Source organism: Netta rufina (assembly GCF_964035555.1).
Source record: "Netta rufina genome assembly, chromosome: 3".
NCBI classification, from domain to species: Eukaryota; Metazoa; Chordata; class Aves; order Anseriformes; family Anatidae; genus Netta; species Netta rufina.
In genome coordinates, this window is record NC_140125.1 from 58,160,915 (window position 1) to 58,173,842 (window position 12,928).

The 12,928-nt window shown below is 41.0% G+C and overlaps 1 protein-coding gene across 2 annotated transcripts in view; it reads left to right on the plus strand.

Annotated features, from left to right (window-relative positions):
- HIVEP2 (HIVEP zinc finger 2) overlaps window positions 1-12,928 on the plus strand; it is a 135,245-nt gene that overhangs the window by 56,468 nt on the left and 65,849 nt on the right. The window contains exon 3 of one of the 2 annotated variants that reach the window (XM_084284383.1): window positions 1,593-1,654. The exons of the other annotated variant lie outside the window; for it this stretch is intronic. The gene's annotated coding sequence lies outside the window, so the exon portion shown is untranslated. The remainder of the gene's footprint in view (window positions 1-1,592; window positions 1,655-12,928) is intronic. 2 annotated transcript variants of the gene reach the window in all.

The window sequence follows — 12,928 nt, forward strand, 5'->3', positions numbered from 1 at the left end:
CCTTTGTAAACCAGTGTGTGTTTTTCCTTCTGTAGTGTTACAAATACCTTCATGGATGTCCCCTTCTTGCAGCCGTGAGGTAGCATTCTAGCTGACTTCAGTAGAGGGCAGTCCTGCAAGTAATGTGGTGCAAGACAAGGCCATGAGTGCTCATTACCTGCACTCTAGGTTTTTACTTATTTTTTTTACTCTTTTACTTTTTTTTTTTTTTTTCTCCTTTATTTTGTGTGTTTTGTATGAAGCTTCATTAGAGTCAAGTCTAAAGACGCAGAAGGCTCTGTGGATGCTGTGGCTAACCTGGGTGTGTATAGAATGGCTGCACTATCTGTGGATTTCTGAATATTGCTCTAAGGCTATCAGGATTGTCTTCCCTTCTAATATGGTCTCAATCAGTGCTTCTTCAGTGCTGGCTTCTCTCTGGGTCATGAGAAAGAACACACTTCAGCAGGAATTGCATTACAGCCGGTGGCCTGAATCTTTGCTCTTACTTGACCTCGTACTTCGAGGAAGCTCAGCTGACAAATGCAGCCCAGACCATCGTGGTAACACCCTCTGTGGTGTGTGGGCTGCTGGTTAGGTTGTCCTGCTTCCATATATGCCGAGGTATTTTCACTGACAAGCTCTTTTCACAGGTTTGAAGTCACTCTGGCTTTCAAGGAGCGGCCTTGCCTAAAGTGGAAATGCGGCCTTAGCCCAAGGACCAGCTTAAACCTAGAATTTGCCGAGGCAGAACGGGGTGGCAGAAGTTAAACGGAGAGCTTTAGGTTGAAAAATTTTATGAGATCACCATCCTTTTAAATTGGTTTACACAGATGGCTGTCTGGTTTGTTGCTTTGTCCTTGCTTAATAGTAACTGTTTATGGAAAAACGAATTGCTTTGCAGAAGGAGGTCCAAAAGCTCATGCTGTTGTTTCCCTCACTGGAGATCTTCATGTTATTATGGGCATACAATGATTTGGCCTGAAACAGAGATTAATTACGAAGCGCGCAGTGAATAATTAACCATTTGACTTGTTCCTCTGTAGTCACCGGGTTAGAAATGATTTCCCAAACTGCGGGAGATAAGAGAAGGTTATTCCTGGTTTCACAATGTCCTTATTGTTACGGCTTTGTGCTGTGTGTATTCTGACATCAGCTGATACCTACGCAAGTCGGGTCCAGCTTCTCATTCAAACCACTTCCTGGGGTTTTCTCGGGTAATGGCAGTGATTCAGAAGACACCACCGTGCCTCAGAAAGCCGCCTCTGACATGTCGCACCAGGACTGCAGGACAGGGAGCATGTGAGATTCTTAGGAAGGAGTTTTGATCTTAAAAATACCCACGTTTTTGTTTGTTCAGCATTCAAATTTAGATGCGCATTGCTTGGCTTGTGTTCTAGTGACCTATTCATAGACCAGTGGTATGTATTGTGGGGTACTCGTGATATATATGTACATGTGTGCGTGAGGCAGGAGCCTTAGACTGCCCTCCAGGCAGTCATGCTGATTTTGCATCCACAGTTGTTCCTACCTGGTAAAAAACAAGAGGAAGAAATGATTAAAACTTTTTAAAGGAAATCAAACCTAAATAATAATATTCTGTACTTTTGCAGGATTGTCTACTTAAGAAGCTGAGAGTGAGCTAGAAACATTGATGAAGCCTCTATATTGTGAGGTGGGTATGCATTTTTATTACTATTTTGCAAAAGCATAGAAAATTCAAACCATTTGCCCAAGTCCAGACAGTGCTATTTAAGAGCTCTGAACAGACTCCAGAAGTTTTCTATCCCAGCACATGTTCTGACTGATCGATACCTTATGAATAAGGTCTTCATGTGCCCTCCCGTTGAAGGAAGTGATGAGGTTTTGCGTTCTGTTATCATTTGAAGAGCTTCTTTTAATTTTTGATTTCTGACTAATGGAATAAGTGACTCTCACAGATACTTGTGCTCCACTGCCTTCCTGCCCCTGGTGTGCAGTGCATTTAGATCACATTTTTGGGAGAAGGCAATTTATGATAGGGGAGTCAGTGGAAAACAAACATGTCCACTGGATCCAGGCCAAACATAGTCTGGGGTTCAGAAATGTTTAGTGCGTTTCAATACTTTTTAATTTATTTATTTATTTTAGCCTTTTGTCACGGTCAAATGCACCAGCAGGTTTTTAATAAATCCCCTTGTGTGTGAGACTTGCAACTCAGGTTTGCAGACCTATGAGGGCTGGATAATTTGAATAACTGTGAGAAGTGAAACTGAGCATTCGTAGGTCCATCAGCTACAAGCTGCAAAACCAGTGCGTTGTAATTTTGATAGTCTCTGTCATTATGGGATGCTGCATGCAAAACTGTCAGCTCTGCTTGCCCCAAACAAGAGCGGCTCGGATGTGGAGCCTCTGTGTTTCCTCATGCCGTGCTTGTCACCCACCCCAGCTCGAGGGGCCCCACTTGCAGGGGACCTGTTTTAGGCAGCAGCCTGGAGAAACTCTCTCTGAGGCTCTTCACTTAATTACAGTGGTTTCCCTTTTGGCTTTGTGAGAGAAACCCAGTGAGGGTGCTTTGCCTTCTGCTGCACTCCATTGGGATCCTGGATCTGCTGTGACAAGGAATGAGTCAGGACTGGAATTTGTCTCTTAAAGGATTTTGTTGTTTCTTTAAACTGGTGTTTGCCTTTGAAAGCCTTTTTTTTTGAATAAATTACTCTGACAGTAAGTACCAGAATATATATTGATAAAACATGAATTTATGCCTGCCAGCATTTATCTGTTTTGTGTCTATTCACAAATACAGATAAATTTCCCCAGCTGCCAGTTTCTGCTTACCTGCATGAACAAAAAGCAGACAGAGTGCTGGGGCACAAGCTGAAGGTGGGTGTAGCTGAAAAGTTATATTCAAAATCTTTTTCTCTGTGACATCATTGTGGCTCCTCAAGTATCTTTCAGTTCATATGGAAAATGCGTTTAAAATATGACACAGTTTGATGCTAATGTTAGCTTCACACTCTTCTGAAAAAGGAATGAAAATGCTCAAAGGACAAGTTGCCTATGTGCAGTTTTGGTTTCTGGGTAATATGAGTGGTGCAAAAGCTTTTGTTACCTTAGAAACTTTTTAGTAAGCAGTATGGTTGTTAATTAACATCACTTTTATTTTAAATCTGAATTTTGGACTTTGTTGAATTGGAGATGATAGGCCTACTTGTAATCTGCTCGATAGGGCTGTAACAAATTGAGATACCTCCAGCCTGAGACTTTCAATTTTCCAAAGATAAGCACCATTTATTTTGCTCAGTTCTAAAGCATTTGAGCTCAAAATCTATGGTGAAATTTGTAATATATCATTTGACTGAAATTATGCAAATCCATTGCCATAGCGTAATATGCTGTAAGACCTCTGGAAGGGAAACCACCCGCTTGTTCTTTCGCTGGGTGCCCACAAGTGATGCGTGGATGCACATCCTTGTGTGACAATGTCGCCTGACGCTTTGCAACCTGCCTTGCATTGCCCCAAAATCCGAGTCAGTGGCTTCACCCCTTTGGTTTGAACAGGCTCTTCAGTGTCCAAAACTGAAAAGTCACAATCTAGTGCTAGCTGCTGTAGTCATTAATCAATGATTTCATTATTGGTTATCATTATTTTGGCTTCTGCAGTCCTGTGCGTGGGCAGCTAGTTGGTTTTCCGGTGTTGCTAGAGCTCCAGTCAGCTGAGGAGGGAGCTGAAATCATCACAGCCAATTTGGAGATTTCTTTGGAGATTCTTGAGTGCCCATGCCTTTCGAAACAAAATCCAAGGCCTCAACTTTCTATCCTTGTTGTGGCATTAGGACATGCTGTCAACTTCAGAGCAGCTAGATCAGCTTTTAAAAACATTGAGGTGGTTAAACAGAGAGAGAACCAGCGAAGGAGGAACAGAAAGCAAAAGCTGACTGGAAGAAAATTTAAAACTGCAGAAGATTCTGGAATACTTCACCTGTGCTCTGAGCTGGAACAAAACCTTGAGACTTCTCACGCAGTAAGACATCTTAGTCCAGAACTCCCTAAAGGTTGCTTCAGTTTTATTTGCTGAAAAACATTGTGATAGCATGCTAGTATTCCAGCTCATCTCTTAGTCTCATTAAGGAGTAATTCATCAAGTAGTGCAATGCTACTGGTAAAATATTAGTATTGAAGTAACGTGTTATTTCATAAAGCTATATATTTCCTAAATCTTCATTTAAACCAGGGACAAAATCTGTATTTTTGTGGAACTTTTCAGTTCTACCAAAGCAGTATGTTTTATTCAGGAAACTCTTCCAGCATAAAAAATTTTGATCATTTGCACAGTTTTTCAAATTTTCTTGATTCTTACTGTATAGTTTCTGTTTTTAAAGAGAAGTGAGTTGTCTTCTTTTACTGTCCTATAGAGGCTGGGAATCCCTAGAGTTAGACGTTTACGACTGCGTATGCTTTCAGCCCGGACACGGCTGACTCCCCATTTCGGTGAGAATGTTTACAGGCAAACAGTCTCACGACTGAAAGTGCAGCTTTTTACGTGTGTATTTTGCAAGTATTGGACTTGCGCACGCTCTGCGCCGAGAAGCAAAAGCTTCGAATCCAGCCTGCAGAGAGGAAGGAATTTGTCTGTGCTACAGTGAAAGGAAGTATTCGCCGTGTTATTGTAGCGCATGGCCTTTTGCCATCTGTGATAAAGTATTTAAGGGTTGTGCACCCAAAGTCTGCTGCCCTCCTGACCCACCATCAATCACCGGCGGTACGCAAGGGTGGATGAAACACCAGCCCCGTAGGAGATCCATTGTTTCAGCCCTGCGCTGCTGCTCTGAAAGCGGAAGCCGTGGACAAAGCGTCTCCTCGTGATTCCTCCACTGCGTAGCACCGCGGGGTCTTCTCCACGTGCACCTTCTCTGGCCCCAGTGGTACCAGCCGAGGGATACAGGCACACGTGGAAGCTGTGGGAGTGGATGAGATGAACCTCTGGGATGTTTTTTTTCCATATGAAAAAAGGAAAACCAGAAACAATTATCATAACACTGAGCCTGGGCTATATCTTTACATTTATTTCACTTCTGACTATTTAGCACTGCTTATAGATGAGGTTTAAGACAGTGAATGGCCCATCATGTTCACAGCATGCTGTGAATTGCCCAGCCTCTTTGCTTTTTTTTCTCTCTTCAAGCAGTTCTGGTTACAGAGATGCCAGCATCCTCAGTAAGTATGCCAAGAATGTACAGTTGTACTTTATACTGCTAAATTAACAGACAGGAATAGTCACACCAAACCAGATTCAGCTCCCAGATGGGAAAGCATCTCCTCTAGCCCAAATTTTAATGACATTTTTATATGAGAAAGTTTTCACCAATAGAACACGGAGTGGGATTTAAAACCAGTGCTGTTGTCTTTCTATGGTGAGGACAGGTAACTTGCAGAAAATAGCGGTGATTTTGGTTTTGATGACTGACTCGGGGTTGGAAGAGCCTGGACGTTCAGATACATTAACTCTTCTCTTAGTCCTTTAAACTATTTAAAATTTTAAAAGTTCATTTTTAGTTTATTATTTTTACTTTTCTGAGGACTAGTTTGATGTGAAACATAGGACCTGGTTCATACTTGATTTGTTACATATTTCTGTGTGTGTAGTTCTGTTAGCTTTGTGAATTTAGTTCCAATTACATTCATGGAAGTGACAGGGAAATAGAGTCCTAGGTCGCGTAACAGCAATATCAGAAGAGCTGACTCTGATTGTTGCAGTATGTGGTGCTGACGATACGAAATATTTTCACACACACATTTCTGTCTCCTAACCAGGAAGGGCCTGCTCATGGCATTATGAAATCTGCGGTCTTTATCAATTTGTCTGTGACAGCTGAAATATCGTGGGAGATTTCAGCCTCCTGCAAATTTTAACAACTGTGTGTGATGAAATGAGAATGAAGTTTTATGATTTATTTAAAACAAGGGAAAGGTTCTTTCATTTTTGCAAACATCATACTTAAGCTACACTGAAGTCCATTGCCTGACTTCTCCTTGGAACTATTTTTGGCTCCTGCCGTGAAACTGAGTGGGTTTCACCAGAAGAAAAAGTTGAGAGGAGCATGCACAGGTGTTCAGGTGAGAAGAGGAGAATTGTCCGTGTCTGTGCCAGCCACTGCAGACACCAGAGCTCTCAGCCATTATAGGTGCTCAGATGTGTGCTCAGAGAGGTGCTTCAGACTGGATTACTTTGTGCTGTGCTCATGTTCATGGTATTTCTAGTTTTCAGTGCACTGTACTGCTCTATTCCTGTTTATAAATCTTTTAAGTGTGCACATTAAAAAAGTAATTAAATTGTCATTATAATTTATAGTATGCCTGAAGTCAATCACCTAATTAAACGGAAAGAGCAGAGAGGTAGTAGGTTCATAAGCATTTATTAAGTACTGCGATATTAATTATGCAGGACTTTTGAACCAAGCAAAAGAGGAAAGAATGGAAACACCAATCTAAAAGGACCTTCCATTGCTGCCCTTCTCAATTTAATAATATGACACCTCCCCCCCAGTTAGTAAGACAACACTAATGCTTTCTTTTTGTTAATTTTTAATGAAATTTTGATGGATTTTTTTTAATGACGATCACTTGCAGCATTTTCCTGTAATATTTTTTAAAGAATAATCTCCCTGCGTGGGAGCCTATAAATATGTGAGTAGAATTGGAAGATACATTTAGAGCTACGGTTTGGGCCAGATTGTGCAGGAATAGTCTCTCTTGCTCATCATTTCACAGATCATCACAAGGGCAGTGGAGCGTGTGTCAGTTGCATGGGCAGCCTCCAAAAAAGAGCTTGGGGATGTTGAAGGTTGGGGGCTGATCCCAAGAGAGAGTGCTCATCCAGAAGAGCAGAGGGGACAGGCCGGGACACTGTGGTTATGAGGACATTTGCTCTTTCATTGCAACCTTTCTCCCATCTCTAGCTGTGAACCCGTGTCACTTGGTGAAAGAGTTGCTGGCCAGCGCTGGGTTGTACATTGGGGTGCAGGGAATGGATGTGCGATACATTTCTGAGCTTGGTGAACAGGCCACTGACTGGGCTTTATTTGTGTCCTGCTGTCTGTGGGGAAGGAACACCATTGCTTTTTTCCTACAAGAACTTATGGCAAAAAAGAAGTCTCTCTCCCAGCTCATCAGCAGTGACACCCTTATAAGACCTTTAGGTCTTTTTGAAAAATTGCCAAAAAACCTTCCATATAAATGGACAGGTGTTAGAGATTTACCTACTCCTGTCATTATCAGTTTGTTGTAGCCCAATTTGGAGCCTAATTACCCAGGCATCACTTTACCTTGGAATATATTAAATAGCAATTCACTGGCAATGCATAAGCACAACCTATAGGCAACATCAAGTTGGGCCTGACTTATTTGAAAACTGTAGACCCAGTTCAATAACCTGTTTTTTCTGGAAAAATTTGAGATTGTGTGATTGGAATGTAAATCCCTGCTGAAGGCTGTTTCTGTTTGCAATCTTTAAGAGGCTGCACAAAATTGACAGAAAAAAAAAAAAACGAGAAAAAAAAAAAAACTAGACTGAACAATCAAAAAAATGTACTGTGCATAGCTGCTTCTTCTATACAGAAAACATTGAATCTATTTGACCATGAGTGCTGCAAATTTATGTACCAAGTTGTTTTGCTTAAGGATGCAGAGGATTGTATGCCAAGGCCTGATGCAGCTATGGTGCAGGCAGCAGTTTAATTTGCAGCGCCACTTCCTTGTCCCAGGCACCTGCTGAAGCATGGGCTTACATACGTGGCTAGAGGGAGATTATGACTCGTAATCCAATGAAATCAGTAAGTTTTGCTGCTGTTTCAAAAAGATGCAATTGGGATTCCCTTTATAGCAAAGATAAATTTTTACCATATATGGAGCAAATCAAATTATTGACAGCTCTTGATCTCAGTACTCATAATTACCCTATAATGAGCACATTCATTACACTTCAGGTTAGCAACGCAGCAGCATTATATAAGGAATGTAACTTGACAGTTGTCTGGAAAGCAAACCCACATACATATAAGTGGTAGTGGCCTAACCTAGGTCTCAGATGATATAAGTTGGGTTATATAATTCATTTATGGTCAATAAGCTGGTTTTCTGAGCTGCATATTGGAGAGTTAACGCTTGTCTGTTCGTATCAGATCTTACAGCTATTTCTTCAATGCATAAGTTGCTTGTGCCACGCTATTGTTAAGCATGTTTTCAGCTTTGTGTGTTGGCAGCAGGCAAAGGTTGTCCTGGCAGTGATGTGCTCTGTTTGCTGAAATGGTGAAAAATAAGAAAAAACAAACCTTCTTGTTACTGATTCTGAAAACAGGTTGGATGGGTAATGTATTGCAGATGTTTGAAATGACTGCGGAGTAAGCCATTGGGATGCCCTCTGCCAATTTCATTGTCAAGACAGAGAAAAAAAAGTTTTCAAGTATCAGAGCCTCTTCTTCACCACTTCCTTTAGGCATATATTTTCATTAGAAACATTGATTTGTTTTATGTTATGGGTAAGTAATTGATTTCAAGTCCCAAATTCTACTTAAATGCATGTGCTTTATGATACAACGATACACCAAATGAAGAGAGTGTCCAAGCATATGGTACCATTGCCATGTCTGGAGCCTGACTAGTCATATCAGAAACAGCTTGGAAGCAGGTAAATTGGATCCTGCTAGTGGACCTTAGTGTGTACTCATCAGCCTTCAGATATTCTGTGTAAATGCTCAGATAATCTTTGTGCTGATACAGCTTTACTCCTAGCAGTGCCTAATCTCTAATTGGAAGTGTATGTTTATGTAAGGAGGTAAAACTCCTTGATCAAGTTTGGGTGGGAGCCCCCTGGAATTATGGAGCACATCCTGCAGAAGAGCAGTATTAAGTTCCAAGTATCTCATTACTGTGCCTATTGGTTTTGTATGCGTGATTTGCTCCAGGTGTTTCTTGGGAGTACAATATTAAATTTGAAAGAACAAATGCCACTATAAAGCAGGGAGATGTGTAATGACACATTTGTAACTTCAAGCCTCATAAAATAAATTCCTAACTAGACTTGGTGCAAACATTTCAAATCCCCTTCAGTCCATAACATCAAGAACCAAAAGGTAACCTCAATTCATAGAACTGCTCAGCAAGATGGGGGGAGCCCAAAGTCAAGATAAAAGAGTGTTTGAGACAAGAAGTATAGGTATGTTGAGTCTGGAGAAGGTGTAATTCAGAACTATAACTATACATATGCATCCAAAAGAGTTGGAAATAATGGGGCAAGGTATCCTCAGATGTTGTTAAAGAGAAAAGGGGGAACAATGCTGTTAATAAGCTGCAGCAGGGAGTATTTTGCTAGACCGTTCGATATGGGAAAGGGGTTACTACTGTGCAACATTTAGGTCAGTGGAGCAAACTGCCATGGGAGGGTGCGGAGTCTGTCATGGCTAGACTAGATGCGCGTCTATGATAGATGATCTAGGACGACCCATATAGAGGTTGCTTCCAGCCCAAGTGTTTTATGTGATTTTTGTTCTCTTCAGGTACTACTCTTGACAGATTGGCTTGTTCTTCCAGTCAGGATGTGAATTATTACAGCCCTACTGACAAAAAAGCCCTCTGTGCTAAGAACAGCATATAAGCTAGATATATTATGAATATTACTTTGCTTGTTGTAACAGATATAACATGCCAAGTAATTATTACGTAAACTCAGTGGTGTGGTACTGCTTATGAATAACCTCTTGTATCTGTAGTAAGTATTTAGATTATTTTTTAAAAACATTTTTTTCTTCTCTCTTAGAATTAAACTTTTTTTTTTTTTTTTTTTTCCACAGAAATGTATTGCTATTTTAAGGTTGGGAAATGTATAAAATTTTAGTGAATAATATTATGCAGAAGGTGAGAAACGCTCTGTATTCCTATGACCATAGAAGTTTATCTTTCCTCTTACAAGCATTCATCACAGTCATAGCTCCCAGGGAAGGGTTTATGGGACCTACAGATCAGTAGGTCAACGCACATGTGTGTTTTGTGTGTGTACACGTAGTATACACAATATATGTAATAGTGGGGTAGTGTTACTCAACTGTTACTGTAGTCAGTGGGATTTTTGATTGATTCCAGGGCACAGAAGATGTTTTTTCTATTTCAGGTTATGGTTTCTTTCATGACAGTTTATTGTTCAAAAGCAGGTTGTATTGTTGAGTAATTAAAATTGGTGCATAGAGGAAGACTCACTTTTACCAATAGGAGAAACATAATGTACAGCTAACCACCCATAGCAGGAAAAAATATTTCTCTTTGGGCTCAGTCCAGGTTCCATTGACTTTTACGATATTTGGATGAAGCTTTCTAATCATGTTGCTGTAATGATCTGCAAACCCACTGGGGACTTTACTGCTCCTTGCCAGGACTAGTCGTAATGAAATGATATGAAAAACATTGGCACGTAGGTGCAGAAACACAGCTCTGCAGTTCAAGTTAAGGATTTCTTTCATATGTCAGAAAGAGGAGAAGCCCCAACATGAATAATAATGACTGTGTTTACTTAACCCCTTTAAAACCCATTTGAAAGTATTGGGGGATCGGAGTATTAGTAAGCAATACTTAGAGGAGCAGTGAGAGATGCTTTAACCTATCCTGAGGACATGCAGCTGGGAAGATCAAGTGTGGTGTGCTGGCCTCTAGCCTTCCCCTCGTGTCTGTTGACTCTGCTCATCTCCCATCATCAAGTAGCCTTGATAGAATAATAGCGGATTTTCTCTGAATGCTTACTTTTTTTTTTTTTTTTTTAATAAATATAATTTAAGCTGTTTTTGCTGGTCACAAAGGTTCTGGAATGGCACGATAACTGTTTGGGATACAATTGACTGAATTTTAATATATCTATTTGCACTTCCTGAATCAGAATCTGTGGTGTTCATCTCTGGAAACACTGAAGTGGGACTTTGAATAACTCTTTGGAGATGTAGAATTCAGTGGGGGTCTTTTCTGTCCTTTTTTGATCTAACCTATCTTCTTCCTCAGTTTTGAATTGTGTCTGAGTTTCTGAATGATCACTGTTGTTTGTTCTGCCTTTTGTTTTCCTCATGAGAAGCCTTTAACTTGATTTCTTATGTTTCTTAGCAGTGGCATTATGTTTTCCTGGCAGAAACACTTTTGCTGTTTAGCATGTTGACTGTGCTGTCTGAAAGTGTTTTAGGTCCCATGCTTGCTCTTGGCTCCTTTCCTAGGGCAGTTTTTCCTTGGTTGGACTTTCCACAGTCAGTGTGGCCTCTTACCATTTTCCTGTTTTCTATTAATTTTTGAGCAGAAGCCCTAACATAGAGTGAAGCCTTGAGGTTTTAAGGGGACAAGTCCTGGTGGAATTGCCACCTTCCAGTCTTTACTCTTTTGCCTGCAGCTGCACTAAACCTCTGCTGAACAGAGTAGAGAGAGCAAAGACAGCTTGAAACCAGGTTTCTAATGGGGTATCAGTGTGAGCTGGCATCAGATTCTTGGACAGAGACGTGAATAAATTCAGAGGAGGCTCTGCTCACACACATTGCCATTTGTATTTCAAAGGTAAATAATTTTCTTCTCTAAAATATGTTGTTTTAGTGACCTTTTGGGGGATGTTAAAGGTAGTTTAGAGAGGGATCATTTTAGTACACTGTTTAATAGTCTTTATTTTGTTATGGCTCTGTTGTCTGAGCCATCACAAAAGGATATCAGGGTGGTACTTTTACCACAACAATGTTTTCAAGTCTTGAAAATTCAGGATAAAACCTGTCTATCTGCCCTAAAGTAATGAGTCTACTGTCAAGTACAAAATCATGGTTAATTGTTATTTATGGCTCTTAAGTTCAGTAGGGTTCCTGGTAAGTTCATTTCTTCAGCTAGCACAGTAATGATACAGAATTTTAAACTTTCCTTCATGCCTTTACTATCAGTCTTCATCTGTGCTACAGATCTCAGATACTGGACAGGTATTGCCTTTGCATGGGGCTGCAGAGGTTGAAGATGACACTCTGTCCGTGGACCATCATTGCTAATTAGCTGGAAATTACTACTCTACCACTCTAACTGTTGAAAGAGTCGCACAAGGGCTCTGTTTCTTACTGCAGGCAAAGCCATCTGGGTTGGCTTCAGTGGCTACTGAAGGTCAGTGGAGTGCTCAGACTGACTGAAATAGGAACATGAGCCTCTGGCCAGCAAGAAGTGACAGTGGAGACAGGAGCACCTTCAAATGGGGACAGGAGCTGGAGGAAGAAGAGTACTTCTGTCATGGGTCTTAGCAGCACTAGTTTTCCCTTAAATGAGGCGTGCTGGGGTAGATCAGATAGCTCAATATTGTGTATTTTCCTCCATGATGCTGTGCAGAATCGGTTGAAATCCATAAGCAAAAGCATACCAGAACCTGTCACGTAACTATATTTGCAGGAGCTTTCCACTGTCTTTCAAAACCTAGCCTTTTCTCTGAGAAGATTCTCCAGGCTGTTGACTACATTTCTGAGAGCTGCAGTGTCCTCGGCGATGATTGCGTCAGGACTATCAGTTGTTATTTCTAGGTCCTCAATTTTCTTTTCAGCCTCCTGCTGTTTTAATCCCAAACCTTCAAGCTTCCTGCCCATGGAAACCATAGTAGCCTGGATTAGGTCCAACCTTCCAGAAATACGTACTGCATGCCTTGTAAAGAAATTAGATAATACTGGGTGGGCAAGGACTGCAGCTCTAGACATGCCAAAGCAAAGGCAGGTAAGACCTTTTACCAGGCTGCAAGCTGTATATGTAGAGGCTGCCAGATCCCTCACGGATCTTAATTTCCTCAAGGGCATGTTAAAGTCACTGCCCCTTCTCTTACAAAAATCATAGATGACAGTGTTAAAATCTTAAATCACTTGGGTGATGGTGAACAGTAGGACAGAGCACACCTGGAAAATATCTTTTCAGACAGCTCCTGAAAACAGATCCACGT